The sequence below is a fragment of the Watersipora subatra genome, chromosome 8 (assembly GCF_963576615.1).
Source record: "Watersipora subatra chromosome 8, tzWatSuba1.1, whole genome shotgun sequence".
NCBI classification, from domain to species: Eukaryota; Metazoa; Bryozoa; class Gymnolaemata; order Cheilostomatida; family Watersiporidae; genus Watersipora; species Watersipora subatra.
In genome coordinates this window covers 5,301,438-5,321,228 of record NC_088715.1, presented here as the reverse complement: position 1 = coordinate 5,321,228, position 19,791 = coordinate 5,301,438, and the positions used below count along the sequence as shown (strand labels likewise).

Below are 19,791 nucleotides of genomic sequence, written 5' to 3'. Positions count from 1 at the left end.
ATGAAAGGTCAACCAAATTGCTGAAAGCATTATCCTTTTATGCATATGAGTAAACTTCACACGTACTCGGTAATCCGAGTTAGTTTTCACCACAATGAAGAATGTCTGTATGGCGAACTTTAAAGTTTTGTATGTCACATCCAAGCAACACAACTCATCACCGTACCGCTCCAAGATATGCTGTTGATATGCAGTTTGATGTATGAACAACAGACTTTGATTATCTCTGATGAAAGGACGGATTAAAAACTTATCATTCAGAAATTTACACTGTAATTCCTCAACCATCTTCTAACAGTTATCCTCGTCTGAACTACTTCTACTAAAAGAAAAACAAAACAAATCAAACTGTAATTGTCATCCAGGGTGATGGTTTGGGTTAATTACTGGTAACTGTGACCACAGTTTACATGCATATTTTCAAAATATAGTGGACCCCGCAATATGACATAATTAATTCCCGTGTTGGCATCGTAAAGCATAAATGTCGTATAGAGGAGTATAGAAACCCATACTCATCACTGTAAAACCTCTATTTGAATGTCAAAGCGCACTATTTTTCAATCCTTCCCCTATAGTGGCGGGCAATTAGAGGCGGCGTTCAATTAGAGGTTTTACGGTATCTAATGCAAAGACCTCTTGATAAATATCAAAACTTTTTTTACATACTGTACATATTAAAAATTAGTAACAGAATAGTATATGAACCTTAGTAGCTATAGTTACCTAGCGTTGGAAATTGCTAGAGGATATGAGATTATGTTTTGGGTTACGATTATATCAGAAAAGAAACTGCAGCAACATAACATCTAAATGCTAGTCAACTGCCTTTGGTAAAATCTTTGATTACTTAGATTTAACTTGGACAGTAACTTATGACTGAAGAGTTGTGTGCTATTAAATCAGTGGTAAGACAACTTTTGCTAATCGATTCAATCATACTGTGATACGCTAATCTTGGGTTTGTATTGTATTAGTATAAAAATAACTTGAATGATTTTTTTCTCATTTTGACTCAAGAATGAGAAAGATGAGTGCATACATGTACACATACCTTCCACCTAATCTTACACATGAGACTTGATGAGACTTACACGAAAGGTCAATAATTTTAGAAGAATGGTTTTTTCAAAGTAAATTGCATCATTGCTATGAGAAATGGGTCCATATCATTTAGAACACTGTATCATCACAGCACCAATGTACAGATAACTTGATAGCGGTGAAAAAGTGGCGGTCAAATAGAAGTGGCGTTCAATTAGTGGTTTTTCCACCTGACCTTACATGAACGACTAGTTGGTCAATGATTTTGCAAGAATGGATTTTCCAAAGTAAATTGCATCATTGTTATTTTGAATGATCACAAAAGCAAGCCAATCATATTGATTGAACATGTGAAAACTGGTTCTATGTTATTTAGAACACTGTATGATCACAGCATCAAGCAGAAATGCATGGAGAAATTGATAGCAAAACAGCCAAACAATGAATGTTATACTATTATTAAGTTCTCTAGTGTAGTGATTGGTCACTTTGTTTTAAATTAACAATCATATAAATTCTGCCAGAAATCACCACTTCTCCACAAATCCTCAGAGATTTTAATCAAACGAAATCATTTTTCAGAAATTCAGATACATGTAACTTATTAGACAAGAAAATTTTTTAATAATTTTACTCACAGCATATTTTTGAATGGAGCTTGCATATGATTCTTGAGATTACGGTTGGTAGGCCAGAATCTTCGGTTGGATTTGTCTGGTGTCTGTTGCCCTTTGAATCTGTTTGCCTTTACTGCAGGTCTCAAGATGGAGTTTGAGGTTTCCCAAATAAAAACGCCTTGTGTTACTAGCTGATGTACTATCTTTTTCCTATCATCATCTATTGACTGAAGCATTCTACCGCTAGATAAAGAGAGATAAACATAAATGATCTGTGCTCAAATAGAATCCAGCTAAGCAGGTGCAGATGTCAATCTAAATTCATGTTTCTCAACCACTGAAAGTAATTAGAAGCTGACAATAATCCAGACACAAATTTGGCATGTTCCGGAGTAGAACGAGTCACGACTATTAATATATCTTACAGCGCTATTATTACTATTAAACATAAATACTATCACTACTACTATTACCCAATAGGTAATCATTACAAGTCCGTCGATCTACAGTTTGTATAACCTACATAGCTGTATTGCGTCTGATCATTACGAACAAATGGCTATAAAAATGTGCTTTTGCAAAGCGAAACTAAAATCAACGTGAGATGCAAACTTGGTTTACAAACCGATGATTGTTTTCTTTCGCTTAGGCTAATTATAGGCTAACACGATAGGCTAATTATAGGCTAACATGATAGGCTAATTATACAACTACTCACCAATCCGAAATGTCTCAAACTAAGTCTGAAAAAGTCACTTTGTTTCTGCAACCTTTTTCTTTCATAGGTACGCATAGTGCGTTACGATTTATTATTTCGGCTTACGTGCAAAATAGGCTTATATGTAGCGACATACTATAATAATTTTCCATTCCATTGTAGAATTTATTCAATAGCCAACAAATATTGTAACACCATTCAACATTTTACAACACAACCCACCAAAATACTATACATATTGTACACCGCCCTGCACAAAATATGAATACCCAAGAGCCTAACAACTATCATACCTATCCAGTTGGGTGCATTCTGTGAGTTGAGATTTCAGGGATACTAACTTCAAAGACTTCCTCAACCTTAGGATATTTGGCAGTTTGAAATAAATTGAGTACTTTACGTCGCTGATATTTATTGGTATTTTCTGTTACCTGTAAAAATAGAATGGAAGTCTTTTAATTATAAGGTATTTTGCATGATATAGTCACATGAATATTACATAAATGAACAAAAATGTTTTCCGTTTCTAACAGCGGCAGGTCTAATGCAAAAAGTGTACTCACCTATTTACATTTCCTAGGAAAATCCTATGAGATAATATTACAAACCTTACCAGCAGATATAAATTAAAAATCTTCTATGGTTAGCAAACCTGTTATGGTGTATCTCTTATTTAAAAATGAACACTATCAACGCTCTGTATTCCGGGTAACACACCATCCTTCTAACACACCATCCTTCTAACACACCATCCTTCTAACATACCATCCTTCTAACACACCATCCTTCTAACACACCATCCTTCTAACACACCATCCTTCTAACACACCATCCTTCTAACACACCATCCTTCTAACACATCATCTTTCTAACACACCATCCTTCTAACACACCATCCTTCTAACACACCATCCTTCTAACACACCATCCTTGTAACACACCATCCTTCTAATACATACTTCTAGCACACCATCCTTCTAGCACATCATCCTTCTAACAAACCATACTTCTAACACACCATCCTTCTAACACACCATCCTTCTAACACATCATCCTCCTAACACACCATCCTTCTAACACATCATCTTTCTAACACACCATCCTTCTAACACATCATCCTTCTAACACACCATCCTTCTAACACACCATCCTTCTAACACACCATCCTTCTAACACACCATCCTTCTAACACATCATACTTCTAGCACACCATCCTTCTAACACATCATCCTTCTAACACACCATCCTTCTAACACACCATCCTTCTAACACACCATACTTCTAGCACACCATCCTTCTAGCACATCATCCTTCTAACAAACCATACTTCTAACACACCATCCTTCTAACACACCATCCTTCTAACACATCATCCTCCTAACACACCATCCTTCTAACACATCATCTTTCTAACACACCATCCTTCTAACACACCATCCTTCTAACACATCATCCTCCTAACACACCATCCTTCTAACACATCATCCTCCTAACACACCATCCTTCTAACACATCATCTTTCTAACACACCATCCTTCTAACACACCATCCTTCTAACACGCCATCCTTCTAACACACCATCCTTCTAACACGCCGTCCTTCTAACACACCATCCTTCTAGTACATCATCCTTCTAACAAACCATACTTCTAACACACCATCCTTCTAACACACCATACTTCTAACACGCCATCCTTCTAACACACCATCCTTCTAACACACCATCCTTCTAACACACCATCCTTCTAACACACCATACTTCTAACACACCATCCTTCTAACACACAGTGTTGCAGGTCAATTCATCCTCACTGTAGTTTGATATAGATGTCGACGTCGCTTTGTGCTTGGGTCTTCAGATAATTCTCTCTGCAGCGAATAACATGATAGCATTTATTGTTATAATCTTTACATTGTTCTGCTATATAGACTTATGATAGGATATTTGAAGACCAGGTTAAGTTTTATTTTCAGTTGTCCAGACAAATAGGTTTGCATTGCTACACTGGCTATGCTCTAGTCAGTGTCGGAAGTTGTAAGGTTGTGATGTAAGAAATTGTATTATCTTGATACATGCAATCTAAAATGGTATTACAGAATAAGATTATTAATATATTTATGGATATACTCCGAGCAGATGATGGCATACACGCATTACTCAAAATACAACATATATGTAGATATTCACGGCATTACACAATACTTACCTCTCTTTTAGCCTTGCATTGGTATGTCTTGGTGCCTCTCACAGTTGTTGCCATTCCTTCCACTGATCTTTTTCCCCTTCTTATCTTTTTTATTCAATGTAAATCATGTTATTGAAGTCTCGATGTGGGTAAGCAAATAATAATACAACTCTGGGTGGGCATAACAAGTTCAAGTATGTAAAAACAAAACTTATATATTTATTATTCAGAAGCCCCAGTCATAATTGCTTGCTCTGGTGATGAGGAAGAAACAAGGTTTCACTGACTGACTAATATAACAGCTTTTTCAGTCACTCACCGAAATCCAAACATTTTTCTGACCCAACAGACACAAAACTTCACCGTCTGTTCATTCTCATGTCTATAACCACAGTTTTCACATCATCGAATGCTGATACTTTTGCAAGCGTCGCCTTGCTAAAATAAAACATCTTTTGATTAAGAGATGATTGATGGGTAATGCATTTAACAAACATTTTGTCAACATTTTTAGAAATTGAAGTATCGAAAACGAATGCAGTTGGACTGCTAAATCGCATAGCTATTCACATGCTTCAGATACTATTTCACCTATACATACAACCGACGTAGTAAACATACTGCATCGTATCCGTTCAGACAAAGCTACAGGTATTGACAATATCTCAATTCGAATTCTTCGCATATCACTGCCATTCATAATCATCCCACTCACAAATATCATTAATAGAGCTATTAAGGAAGCAACTTTCCCTGAACTATGAAAAACTGCTATAGTTACCCCACTACACACGGGTGGTGATAAAATAATTTATCTAATTATAGACCCATATCTGTGCTTCCTATACTTTCTAAAATTTATGAAAGACATATACTTACCGCGCTTCAAATACACTTAGATAGTAACAAGCAGCTCAATCAGGATTTAGAAAAAACCCCTCCTGCATCACTACCATTCATCATCTTTACTCCACTTGGTCAAACATGGTCAAAAACAAAAATACTTTAGTCATTATTTTTCTTGACTTTCAAAAAGCTTTTGACATGGTTAATCATAATATACTTATTTCAAAATTAGCAAACATAGGAATAGCTGGTAAATTTCTTGACACCATCAGGTAATATTTGAATGGACGGCGCCAATGCGTGAAAATAAAAAATATCTGTTCAGATGCTTTTCCTATAGCTACTGGCGTTCCACAAGGTTCAATTCTTGCACCAACACTGTTTCAAATTTTTATAAATGATCTACTTGAATTACCACTCCACAGCACACCTCATGCTTATGCTGACGATACCTCATTCTCTATATCCGAAACTGACCCTTCTTGCCTCCAATCTAAAATAAATTCAGACCTAAGACTTATCCAACAATGATGTGTGGCAAATCAGATGCCTCTTAACATTTCAAAATCTCACTATATCTTAGTAAATCCACCATTGAACTTCCCTCTGACAATTTCTATATTTGACAGTACCCTAACAAGACAATCTACTTCTAAACTACTTGACTTCATCATCAACGACTCTTTATCATGGCTAGACCACATCTCATTCATTTCAAATAAAATATAATCTAACCTACATTTATTTTATAACATTCGTCATCTTATGAACTTTGATACTGCCAGACTATATTACTATAATTTTATCCATTCCTATCTTATATATGGCCTGCATGTGTTTTACCCTACAACACCTGTAAAATATACCAACACACTATTTATTTTACAAAAAAAGCTTAACGACTTATATGCAAAGACCTAAACATACCCCATAAAAACCATCACTTACCACCTACCAACTTAATAACAAGCACTACCGCTGTTCTTCCCTTACCTAAGCTATCACATTACTTCATCTGCCTCACTGCTCATTCAATACTCCATGATAACTGCCCTAAATATCTCAGCTATAGCTTTCAAACCGTAAACCATAGTCACAAAACCAGAAACAGATTCAAATTACCTAGTGCCATAAACCACAACAAACTCAACAGTAACCTGCTAAATTCATTTAATAATCTCTGCACTCATTTAAGAACTCTTCCTTTGCAATCTTTTAAAACAAAACTCAAACTACACCTACTATCCTCTGACCAATAATACCATTCACTATATAGCCTTACCTATTTTAACCATTTTATATTACACTTTGTTTTCATGACTAGAAAACTGTTGTCATATATTTCTATACTATTTTCACTGAGCTATTATTTGTCCACTTTTTGTTTAAACAATACTCATATCAATCCTCAAGCTTGCGTTCTACATATTTTATGCATTCAGTTCTAATATTATCATATTAGTTAGACTATTCACGAGTTTTTTAGTTAGACTATAGTTTCTTTACGGTCCTTTTTATTTTATTGTTGTACACCGCTTTTTAGTTAGTTTACTTGCCGTGGTACCTTGTGGAAAACATATTGTAAAATATGACTATTGATTACCACAATAAAGATTGCTCATATATAAGAGAGGAATAGTTTGGCGAGATAAAAAGCGACTTATGTATGTATGTATACATGTCTATATGCTAATCTCTCAAATACAGGATAAGCAGAAACACGTTTGAAAGTTATAATAATGGTACCTAAAAATCTTGGTTTAGTTGCCCGATACATGTACTGAACTTAACGATACCTAACGTTCACTACTCATACGAATAGCTTATATTTCCCAACAAACAGCGAATCAACTATGAAACCGTTGCAACGGAAAACGAATATTTTGCTATAAGAGCTAGGCTACAGTATTACGTAATCCATATTAGCTGGCAGTGGTAATCAATTTTAATAGATACATACTGCAGTGTATAGGGTATATAAATTTTCACGGCGACTGCCAACGGTGACGGCGATTTTTGACAGAAGATAGCGGAAACAGACTAAGGACCAATGTGTTATCGGTGCAACCAAACAGGTTTCGTACTAAGAATATGCATAGATTTATGTTTACGGAGCCAAAAAACTGATATGGCCATAGATATAGTAAACCCTATACTATATCTATGGGTTTACTATATCTATGGATATGGCTAACTGCGTATCGCGGGAAGAAAATCTTATTTATGTATTTCTACTCACGTTTTTAATAAGTACAAAATATGAGGTGTGGAATGCACTACTTTATTTATGCAATTTAAATATTGTTAAACTTTATTTTTTTGGGTGTTTAATTGGCATAAAAATGACTCAAAAATGCTCTGACTATACAATTAAATATATTCTTTTCTTCCTTTAGACTTTTAAAACAAAACTGCGCGTTGACTCGCTGTGGCAACGACTAGGCGAACTGCGTTTAAATAGGTAAACATGCAAGCGTGGATATGTATTTGGTTGCGCCACAAGTCTTTAAAAGCGCAAAATAAATTTATTTTCAAAGTAGGGTTCATTTCACAGTTGCCATTTTTCATACCACACCATTGATTAAAAATAATGTTTTTTCACTATAGTTGTGTTTGCTAATCATCGCAAGTCCAGCAATTTTGGATATTACTACTCTTGTATTAAGTTAGGTGCATACATCGGTTGTAGCAAAGAAGAACGGCCTCCGTGTTCTTATACACTGACTTATTTACTGCTTAACGCTGCCTGATACCCGAAATGTTTTAAGGCTTTAAAAAGTACTCGATTCTATTCTTATTAAAAAAATTAGCAATTCAACTCCCAATTCTTTTGCAAGACCTGGTAAGAATCTATTAATTTCAATTCAATAAACAAAACACTAAAATTAAATTCTTATGCTATCTCAACTCCCAGTAAATCAATTCAGTTTTGTAAATAAAATGAATACTCTATCAATTCACCACTTGTTCACTAGCTATCTGATCTGAATAGATGTTGCTCACTTACACAAACAGGCTTGCCAACCCAAGAGTGGGCAATGCGTGAGATTTGGTTTTGGGGCAATCGATGTATCAATGCTAGTATATATAAAATTGTGGAAATTGGGGCAAAAGTCTCACGCATTTTCATTTTGTCTTTGGGGTGGTTGCGTGAGTCCCAATGCGTGAAAGTTGGCATGTTGTTATATTGACATTTCACTAAAACTCGATACGGACACGGAATGGAACAGATTGCTGGATTTACATACATTATGCTGCTGCTTGGAAATACAAAGACACCGCTAAAGAATGGATTAAGCCCAGAAGTTGTACACACAATACACACAACGGGATGTACGGATAGCAAGCCACACCAGCAACAAGACCTCTGAAGGCATCCAAAGTCCAATAATTCAAATGCAGCAACAAGCTAATTAAGAACTCTAAACTTAGAAGAATCAACCACCAAGAGAAGCTGAAATCCAATCTTCTGCCAGCTGACACTGGACACTGACAAAATAACTGAATATATCATCACATCAATCTGGTGAAATTCTCTGACATACACAACAGAAGCAACATTGCGCAACTACAACACCCGCCCCACCAGGACAGCTCTCTTCCGTTGACGTACTCGAAGTCAGTGCTCCCTCAATAACCAACCACAGTAATATAGAGACACAATCCCTAACACTTATACGTCTACCCTCACGCTAATCATATGCCTATAAAAGGGAACATTTATAGTAGTTCATCCTCATTTGACTGTGACCTCTTGTAGACGTACAAGACAAAGCTTAAGGGCAGACACAGCTAGCTGTTGGCGTAAGATATTTTATTACTTAGCTTTTATTACTCATTGTTTGCTTTATTTTAGAATTTTGATATTTATGTATTAAGGTTTTGGTTTATGAGAATAAAGAGTACTTCTATTGCTACACTGACATCTGGTAAATAGCATAGTTTGACTTGCACTAAAAATTTGGGTCAAGTCCTATAAATTGAACTCGCAACTCTTGGCATCCATAATAAGGTGGCTTGCCTTCTGAGACATTAATCATAAATGCATAGTCTGAATAAAGTGAGACAGGGTAATTACTAATCACTGATGTTAGTGTGGTGTTCCAGTGAGTAAATTCCTTAAATACCACACATAACAATGTATGTACACAAATGTTGTTAGGTAACACCTATGCAAAACGGCCTTACAAGTGAAATAACCGTTTAGTGTTGCAGTTTTATTTTATTATATATCATAGGGCAGTTTCTCAATGCGCTTGGTGGTTACATTCACAAAATATAAGTTTTGTTTAAGTTGCTAAGGTCGATCTATGGGGGCGCATGATCATGCCCCCATGACTATATTACTCTTTTCGCTCGGGTACTGGTTGCAGGCGGAGTAAATAGAATCTCCTTAATTTTAGCCGACTTGAGCATCTCCCTCTTGTATTTACTCCAACACTCTCTACAGAAGCCTGTATAAAAATCTTCAGTGCTAAGTGCTGACAATCAAATTATTTTCCGCAATTTCTCTAGAATGCATATTGAACAGCACCAAAGCATGACGTTTCTCATGTATAGAAACTAGCTACCAGATTTGTATTATCACTAATAATTGAGTGATATCACATCAGATTAGTCGACACATGACTACACATAGCTTAACGTTGCGGCAGCAAAAGTAGCAACTGCTAAAACAATAATTTCTGCTAGCTGACATATACAAACAGCCAAAACAGAACAATGCAGGCGAAATTACCATTATGTTTAGCAGCCAACTCGTGATATTTAAGTAGTTCAATCTCTAAGCCAATATCTCACACAGAAAGAGCTATGGCTCTCTTCTTTAATTTATAGACGAGGCCTAATGTGTGCTTCTCTGGCTGTTTGATGTCAACAGGTGCCACTGGCTGAGCAGAATGTGACATCTATTTCTTGAGTTGTAAAAGCAAATACAAGTTCGTAAAAGCTAGTAGTGGGTGAAAGAAAACGGAAATGTCCTAATGCATTGGTAATAATTTGACACGCTATCCTTCTATATAATAATGGCACCATTATTATTACATATCACCATGTCCACTATCTGATGCCAGGCTAATAGTGGTAGGTTAGCCAGTGGCAGGCAGCTCTCATCACTTCTCATTGTTTATAAGCTGATTTTTAATACAATTTTCTATTGGAAATGGGCCTGGCTATTAGCAAGTGGTAGGCAACTCTCATCACTTCTCATTGTTTATAAGCTGATTTTGACTCGGGCATAATACCCGGGCAACACTGGGAGACACAGCTAGTATTATAATAATTGTTTGTTTATTAACCGCCGCTAGTAGCAAATGTCAAACGACAAATGAATATTGTGAATAACAAATAAAATAGATAATGTAATGATTACAATGAATCATTTTGGTAATGCGCAGTTGGAAAAGGTTTGAGATGCACCAAAACATGAAAAGCTTAGGGTAGAGCAATAATAATTAAAAATAATGCTTTCTCATTCATTTACTACATTTAGACGCCTTCATTCATCTCATATTTAATATAACACAATAATTACCTAAATAAATAAACTATTTACCATTGCATGCACTGCTACTTCTGGAAAAAGCGACATCGCTCACGCTAGCCCTATCAGTAGTGCCCCTCATATCTATAATATGATAATAATAATATTGTGAAAAAGAATGGATTTTGTTAGTAAGTTGATAAATATATTTATTAAATTTTGAATAAAATAGTGAACCTACCATTCTAGTGGAACTACTTATCCAGTGAGATAAAATCTTGCCAACAAACCTCAAAACTGAGAACAATCAGACCAGTGAACTAGGTTCAACTTACCACTGAGTCCTGAGTGATAAATTTAAACAACTGCGTAGGACGAGGTCTGATGTTTGAATGAGATGTAGTTACATTTGTTTGCTTGACGATCAAAAAAGCATAACTAAACTTGTTGTTAGTGCACAGGCAAACCATAGAACTATACTATATCATTGTGTGGTACATAAAAAATACTGCATATTATCGAAAAAAACATGCTGTCATATCGAGGTTTATGAAAATGTTAAACATGTGCGGCTGGCATTACTACTCTGCTTTACTAATAACTGACGAGTTAAATAGGTTGTCACTGTCCATGATGAATTTTCCATCAATGTAGTAATAAATTACTAATCATAGAGGTATTGAGATAGTAATAACAAAGAGTATCATTGACTCGAGTCTTTTTGCTTGTTTAAAAATGGAGAATTGAGGCGATTCGTCTATGATGACAGTAAAGAAACAATTCAATTATTACTGGTAGAATGCGCCAAGGCATTTCAATTCTACAGTAAGCAAAATACCAGAAAATCAATTTGATTCATTTGTAAATTGAGCATTAAGGCATGCTTGAGTCAACATGTTAACTGGAGTGCTCATCTCTGCCTGATACTGTATAATTTCCTAGCTTTATACACTCACCATAACTGCTGCGACCACCTGCAACTGCCTTGACCTCAGACGCCAACATAGCCCGAATCTCACAAATCCCATCATACACCATACCCTTTTTTTCGAGCTACACCATAACTACCAATGAGCACACGTACTAACTCATTTTGTGATGTTTGTTACCTGACTTCATAGGCTGTGCCTCTGGCTTGTCTAACCCTAGGCTACTGCCAAAAATATTCTCCTCTTTAGTGCCAGCACCATCGCCAGTATAGCATTCTCTTCTTCATCATCCTGATCAGACTCAAACTTGCTCTCTCATAACGCACTTACAACACAGTTTATAATTTTAGCTGCTGCAACTCAGTTATGCCCAAAAAGTTTGTGTTTTATCCTTTCACCACATAAACCTCATCCTCCGTAGTCTCCTGTATTTACTTTCCAATGGAACTTCTACTATTCCAACTATATTCAACTCACTACCATCAGCATTTTCAAAATCTGTTGATGGCTTCTTTAACTGCAACTTCAACCTATTGGCAGTTGTTTCAATCTACGCTCTCTACATCGACCCTTGCAACTTTCAACATTTCTCTACCACTATGTTCAATAGCTTTCAATAACAGCAATAATTTAGCTCTACCCCTCATATTAGGTTGTGTATCTCTTGTATTAGGTTGTCTATTACCACTTTCACCTTTATATCCTCTCTTGACTACACTCTGGATACACGAATTCATCCCCTCAACAAGTCTCTCCTACGAACAATCACTGCGTTCACCGGACACCAGCATTGGATAACCGAACTCCATCATGTCACAACACAATCTATTTTACAATACCAACTCTATTCACTCTACATCTCTCCTTTTGTTTTTAATTGTCACCTATTGCTTCACGAATAATAACTTCAAACAACTCACTGGTATCGTTCCAAAACGGACACTTCACAGTGTCAGCACCTCACAGCTTCAACAACTCACCTCCCCAACACTTCACCCGCTTCACATATCAACTCACTTTCATGTCTGTTAAAGGGTAGTGTCAATTGTTAAATTTAACCAGCCACCAATACTAGCACACTTTTCTTTATGATCACAGGAAAAAACTCAACATTTTGTCAGCTGCCCCACATTGTATTAATGTAGGTCATCAGTTGTAGTAAAGAAGAATGGCCTCAGTAATTCATTCCATTTGCTTATATACCGCCTAACACCGCCTAATACTGCCTAATCTCCTGACTTTACACACTCATCATAACTGCTATGACAACCCGCAACTGCCTTGACATCAGATGGCAACATAGCCTGAGTCCCACAAATCTCATCATACAACAAATGCTATTACTGCTGGTATAATGGACATGAGTTAAAATAATACCCTGTTTTGCGACTTATGGTTTCAGCATGGATACTCGTGTTATACCAGTAACATAATGTTAGCATTTACTAGGCATCTCTGGCTTTGTGATGATATTTTGTGCAGTGAAAAGTTATCAAACTACGATGACCCTGAAAGCGCAGGGACTTCGTATTCTGGTGAAAACGTTATACATGTATCTGTCAAACCTTTTCACTACATATCAAGTGCTGTCAAGTTTGCTGTTTTGTTACTTTGAAGCTTTCAGTCGATCCACAATCGTTGCTTGATTAATTTCAATTGTCCATTAAAAAGAACATTTCAAATTTGGTCTTTGGCAGTAAAGTCCACAAGTTACTTGTATTCCATTGATTTTCTTATTGAACCTCTACAGTTAATCTCTTTGTGATTAAGTTAATTAAAAATAATACACGCGATGAAACTGCTCAAGTTGCGCTATTGTTGGTTAGCGAGCACGATTCTCACAGCTTTTAAAATTTACATCGTCCGAAGCACATAAAGGAACACGCAAGAAAAATTTTACGGCAATTCGGCATAGTAAATATGATGCAACTGACTTGATTGCGCTAAAGATGGCAACTCTTTCTACCTTTACTTTTGCTGCTAAAAGGAAAATTGTTATTATTAAAAAAAAGAAACGATCTGTAACCATAATGTCCGAACGATAAAAACCAACAATAGCGCAATGTAAGCAGTTGCACCGTGTGTACTATGTTGAATTGCACTTGTGCTTTTATTGTGTGTCGTCATACGTGTCTTGGACTATACTAATTGCAAAAGGTGCTAGAATTATGCTTGCTAATAACTCGTTTAGCCAATTAAATGCGTTTCGTCGACAAATTCGGTGTGCATGCACAGCTCAGACAATTCTGTTCACTTCGTGATTTCGGTCAGATTGAACAAATAATTCGTTACGTGTGGCCGTACCTTAATAAAACTATTGTAAAGGTGTTTAATTGTGAAGCAATTAGCAAGTAATGGCTAAATAAGTGAAAAGTAAATTGTGAACATGGAAGTGTGTGTATGAGAAAGGTTACTGTTGCTGCAGAAGCTATCCATCAAAGTTTTGAATATAACTATACTGGTACCTCTCGATAGTCGATACTGGCACAAACATAAAAATGAGATACCTAAATTAAATACATGAATGAAGCGCACGAGGGTACTTTGTCTGACCGAACCCAGAAAGAATATAGAGACAATTCCTACTTGAGAATGTCCATGTGAACATTTTTTAGTTACAATTTCTAGCGATTGCCCTTTGCAATAACCGGAAAATGAAAATTGAAGTTCTGAGGTTACAGTTGTACTGTAACGGAACATGGTAAATTGAAATGGCCCAATTTGCAATTACAAATAAAAAAAGTGAATAATGGGTTTTGGAAAAAATTTCAAACAAAAAACAATGCGAAAGGTAATATTAATTCATAATATAACACACCTTTTTAACTTTAATCATGATAAGGATACCGTAGAGGACCTAAATCAGATAAGAATGACATAGCCTTGTAGTTAGGTGAAGGTGTTTGCATACTTGCACTTCCAATTTGTCGCAAGTTCAAATCCAGTACGATGAGCAATTTTCATGGCGAGACTTTAATCTCCATAGCTGGACACATCAATGACAAAAAACTCAAAGCAAACATGGAGATTCATACATATACCATAAAACCTCTAATCGAATGCCATGGCGCTCTATTTTCAACCCTTTCTCTATAGTGGCGGTCAATCATGTTTCCATGATGCGCAGTATTTTGATGCAGCCCCCTCCGAAGTTGAGGGTATTGTACCTTTACATGCTGCGCAGTGGTTTTCAGCAAATTAGCCAGAGAAAAGAAATTGTATAAATCGAATCGCCGGATGGAGACATAGAATCGATCATGAATACCGAACGTTAGAAACGGTCTTTTTATGCTTGTGTCGTCATTATACTTTTATTTACAATACATATTCACAAAGTTTTACAAAGTAATATATTTTTAATAAGTATTTTTACGTAATATATTATTTAAATGTTACTTTAAGACTTGCCACCTATTTTTCGAATAGTGTTGGCATCGATAACAAAGTCCAGGAAAGTAATCACGTCATCTTCCTTGTGAGTGCAGACCATAATTAAATTTAAGTGAAAGAAAATCGGAAGAACAGAATAAAAACAAGATAAGCAGGATAACTGTTGTACTAGTTTATGGCCCTCGATGAATCTGCCTCCACAGCAAGAGAGCTATGCTCTCTACCTCAATATCTCTACCCGTTGATATCTATTGCTTGCAATTGACCTGCGATGATATAGCCTGTGTCCTTCTTTACAATTTGTTGGCATTTTCAATTTTTATTTCATTCTAAATTTGAAGACATATTTTTATTTTATATCTATATTTAACATTGTTGCATGAAAGCTCATTGCACTCACTGATATTTGGCTAAAGTTTGCAGCCAAAACTAGCTTTTTATGTGCAATAGAAGAGGAGTTACGAGCGTCGATCAATTGCATGATCAGATTACTGCAATGATGCTATCAAATAATGTGCTGTAAATTTGCAAATTTATTTGTTATATAATGATAATCTACCAAATGCTACAGAAATATATTCATGAACAAGGTACACAAACAAATCATACTTTATTGCACGTAAAAATTTAACGTTTTTAAAACAAAAATATTTGCATCGTTTGCTCGAATAGCTGCGTTCTGATTGTTGTTTTCGATGGAACGAGCATTTTCTAGTTGTCTAATACCTTCCAAAATATTTTCTGGTCTCGACTTTTTTTTGGCACTGCTAAGCTAGTCGATATTAGCGTACAAACAATTTTTCATTTGAGCAAAACTTTTACGCGCTGCATTTGGCACAAATGCCTAAAAGTTTGCTCGCTAAATGTAACCTTTGGTCTAAAACTTGTAAACTTTCTTGTACGTGTACATCGAAATATTAGGACCGAATTAAAAAGGAACTACTATTAGTCTGAGACAGTTAATAATTATTTCTGTGGTGTTGCTTTCGAAGTTTTAACGAAAAAAAGCGAGAAGCTTTCGAGTTGGACAGCGAGAGAATTGATTGTTCCATGCATGATCAGCAGCTTGGAAGTTGCTGTCTGTTTCCTTGATGGCTTCCCCATTGCAAATTATTATGCCTATTAATTACCTTATTAAGCCTGCTAGGTACTTTATTATGCCTGCTAGGTACTTTATTATGCCTGTTAGGTACCTTATTATACCTGTTAGGTACCTTATTATGCCTGCTAGGTACCTTATTATGCCTGTTAGGTACCTTATTATGCCTGTTAGGTACCTTATTATGCCTGTTAGGTACTTTATTATGCTTGTTAGGTACCTTATTATGCCTGATAGGTACCTTATTATGCCTGTTAATTACCTTATTATGCCTGCTAGGTACCTTATTATGCCTGCTAGGTACTTTATTATGCCTGTTAGGTACCTTATTATGCCTGTTAGGTACCTTATTATGCCTGTTAGGTACTTTATTATGCCTGTTAGGTACCTTATTATGCCTGATAGGTACCTTATTATGCCTGTTAATTACCTTATTATGCCTGCTAGGTACCTTGTTATGCCTGCTAGGTACTTTATTATGCCTGTTAGGTACCTTATTATGCCTGTTAGGTACCTTGTTATGCCTGCTAAGTACTTTATTATGCCTGTTAGGTACTTTATTATACCTGCTAGGTACTTTATTATGTCTGTTAGGTAATTTATTATGCCTGCTAGGTACCTTATTATGCCTATTAGGTACCTTATTATGTTAGTGGAAGGCGTATTAGTGGAAGGTGTATTAGTTGAAGGTGTATTGGTGGAAGGCGTATTAGTGGAAGGTGTATTAGTGGAAGGTGTATTAGTGGAAGGCGTATTAGTGGAAGGTTTATCAGTGGAAAGCGTATTAGTGGAAGGCGTATTAGTGGAAGGCGTTTTAGTGGAAGGCGTATTGGTGGAAGGCGTATTAGTGGAAGGCGTATTGGTGGAAGGCGTTTTAGTGGAAGGCGTATTGGTGGAAGGCGTATTAGTGAAAGGCGTATTAGTGAAAGGCGTATTAGTGGAAGGCGTATTAGTGGAAGGCGTATTAGTGGAAGGCGTAATAGTGGAAGGCATATTAGTGGAAGGCGTATTAGTGGAAGGCGTATTAGTGGAAGGCGTATTAGTGGAAGGCGTATTAGTTGAAGGCGTATTAGTGGAAGGCGTATTAGTGGAAGGCGTATTATCGGAAGGCGTATTAGGTGCGTTATCCTGGATTTTGGTTGTTTTGTTCAACTTTGTCTCATTTCCATTATCCACGCATCGCATATTGTACACTAGGGCTTACCAGTTTTGCCCAACCACCTGTTCAATGGTGTCTATAGAGGGTATGCTTCCTTCTTTGGATTCAAATTAATTGGTGTAAGTTTGCTTAGCTGGCTACAAAGTATGATGAAGCAGCATTTGCCTTGTTTGACACCCATTTGTTATGGTGCAAGTGCTACTCCAAGATAAATGGTCTATTTACAGGTACTTGCAGGTGCTTTTAGTACTTGCAGGTTGAAGTTTTACTCACAGGTTGTCTAGATAACATATTCTCTATGACTTCTGCGGTAAATAGGTGCTACTTTTACTGTGAGATATGTTTTACAGTGCATAAAATTAGCTCAAAACCTTTGTGGTTAACGCAATGGTTTAATTTTATGACAAATCAGAAATATTTGTTAACATTTTCTCTAGAAATCTTAATGCGTTCCGTTCTCTCTTGATGCAGGGTTTGCTCTCAGTGGACACACTAGACATGTCTGCCATCTCCTCCAGTCATGTGAGTACCTGGCTCAAGTATGTTTACACTGGTGATGAGTCAGCCCTTCTCCAAATACCTACTGACAATATCATGCAAATATCCCAGTATGTGTGTCTATTCTCACCTTCCTTCAGCCTTTATATATCTTTGCTTATCACCTTCATGTTGTGTACAACTCTGATAACTATTGATTTGTAGTTTCTATATCTTGATTTAGGGACTATGATGTTACTATGTACTAGTATGCTGGCAATATGCGCCATGAGAGATTATCATATGTAATCAGCGTGCGCACAACTATTTAGGTATGTTACAAGGTGGTCCAGTGGTGCAGTTGGTAGTGCGCCTGGCTGCAAATCTGGATGTTTGGGTTCAATTCCTGTGTATTCCGTTTTTTTCTACTCTCAAAGCGTATCCTCTGACAAACAGGTACGGCTCCTATTATAGTAAAGATTTCACCCACCTCATTGGCTAAGTAACATATGAAATGAGCTTTTGTATGTCTTTTTATGTTCACTTTATGCTCGACTGTCGGCTAATTTGTGTACTGTTAAAATAATTTGTATCTCACAAGTTTCGTAACGTCGGGTTGTACAATTATTATTGTCTCTCTTGTGCGCTATCTGTGAGACCATCCTAGTGTTTATCAAAGTAGAACTTGCTGATTGTTAGTACGGAAGCTCGAACCCGCAAACTATGGACTTATACACATATCGACAAGGCTATGTGTATAAGTCTATAGTTTATGGGTTTGTTGTTACAAAAAAGTCATGTTACAACCATGAATTTTTTGTCATTTGCTGTCACACTCATAAGATACCTGTCATTTGCTGTCACAGCCATGAATTACTTCTCATTTGCTATTACAGCCATAACAACAACCTGTCATCTGCTGTCACAGCCCCTTATTACCTGTCATTTGCTGTCACAGCCCCTTATTACCTGTCATTTGCTGTCACAGCCCCTTATTACCTGTCTTTTGCTGTCACAGCCCCTTATTACCTGTCATTTGCTGTCACAGCCCCTTATTACCTGTCCTTTGCTGTCACAGCCCTTTATTACCTGTCTTTTGCTGTCACAGCCCCTTATTACCTGTCTTTTGCTGTCACAGCCCTTTATTACCTGTCATTTGCTGTCACAGCCCCTTATTACCTGTCTTTTGCTGTCACGATCATGAATTAACAGTTTAAATGCTTCAACTCAATGTTGCAGTCATCTTTAGGGTATTTATGGTACCATAAATTTGATTTGAAAATTTTGTTACATTTTATAGGTATATTCTTAAGTTTGCATCAGGAAAGATCAACTTAAAAAAATGACGGGTAAGTTTAACTCTGCAGGCGGTATTAAGGTTTTATGAATATAATATGGGACATTTTTTAAATAAAGCATCTGCCATGGTCAGAGTGGCTGTGCATCGCGTTTGATTAGTTTTTCAAATGGTAAAAAAGCAGCCTCTATGAAACAATCACTATGTTTCCATGACTCGCGTGATACGTTTTGGGGCTGTGCGCAGCTTGACCCCCAGTAGGTAAAGTATTAGCCTAATTAATGACTCTATAAATAGCTACGCAGTCTTGTCACCTTAGCAGCAATCGTTTGGAACATTGGTACTTTGAAACTGCTCAAATCAAATAAAAATGACTGAAGCGTGCAAATGTTTAGAATGGAATATCCAGCGATATCTTAATGCGCATGATTCGCATGTACCGTTTTCATCATTCGCTAGCATGATGGATTCGATAAAAATTTTTGCATCGCAAAACTCACTTAGCTTATGGATTTATGCCGTTTCCATGATGCAGTTAACTTGCGGA

The 19,791-nt window shown here is 36.5% G+C and overlaps 1 protein-coding gene across 1 annotated transcript in view; it reads left to right on the top strand.

Annotated features, from left to right (window-relative positions):
- Window positions 1–19,791, top strand: part of LOC137402128 (uncharacterized) — a 579,585-nt gene that overhangs the window by 164,019 nt on the left and 395,775 nt on the right. The window lies entirely within an intron of this gene.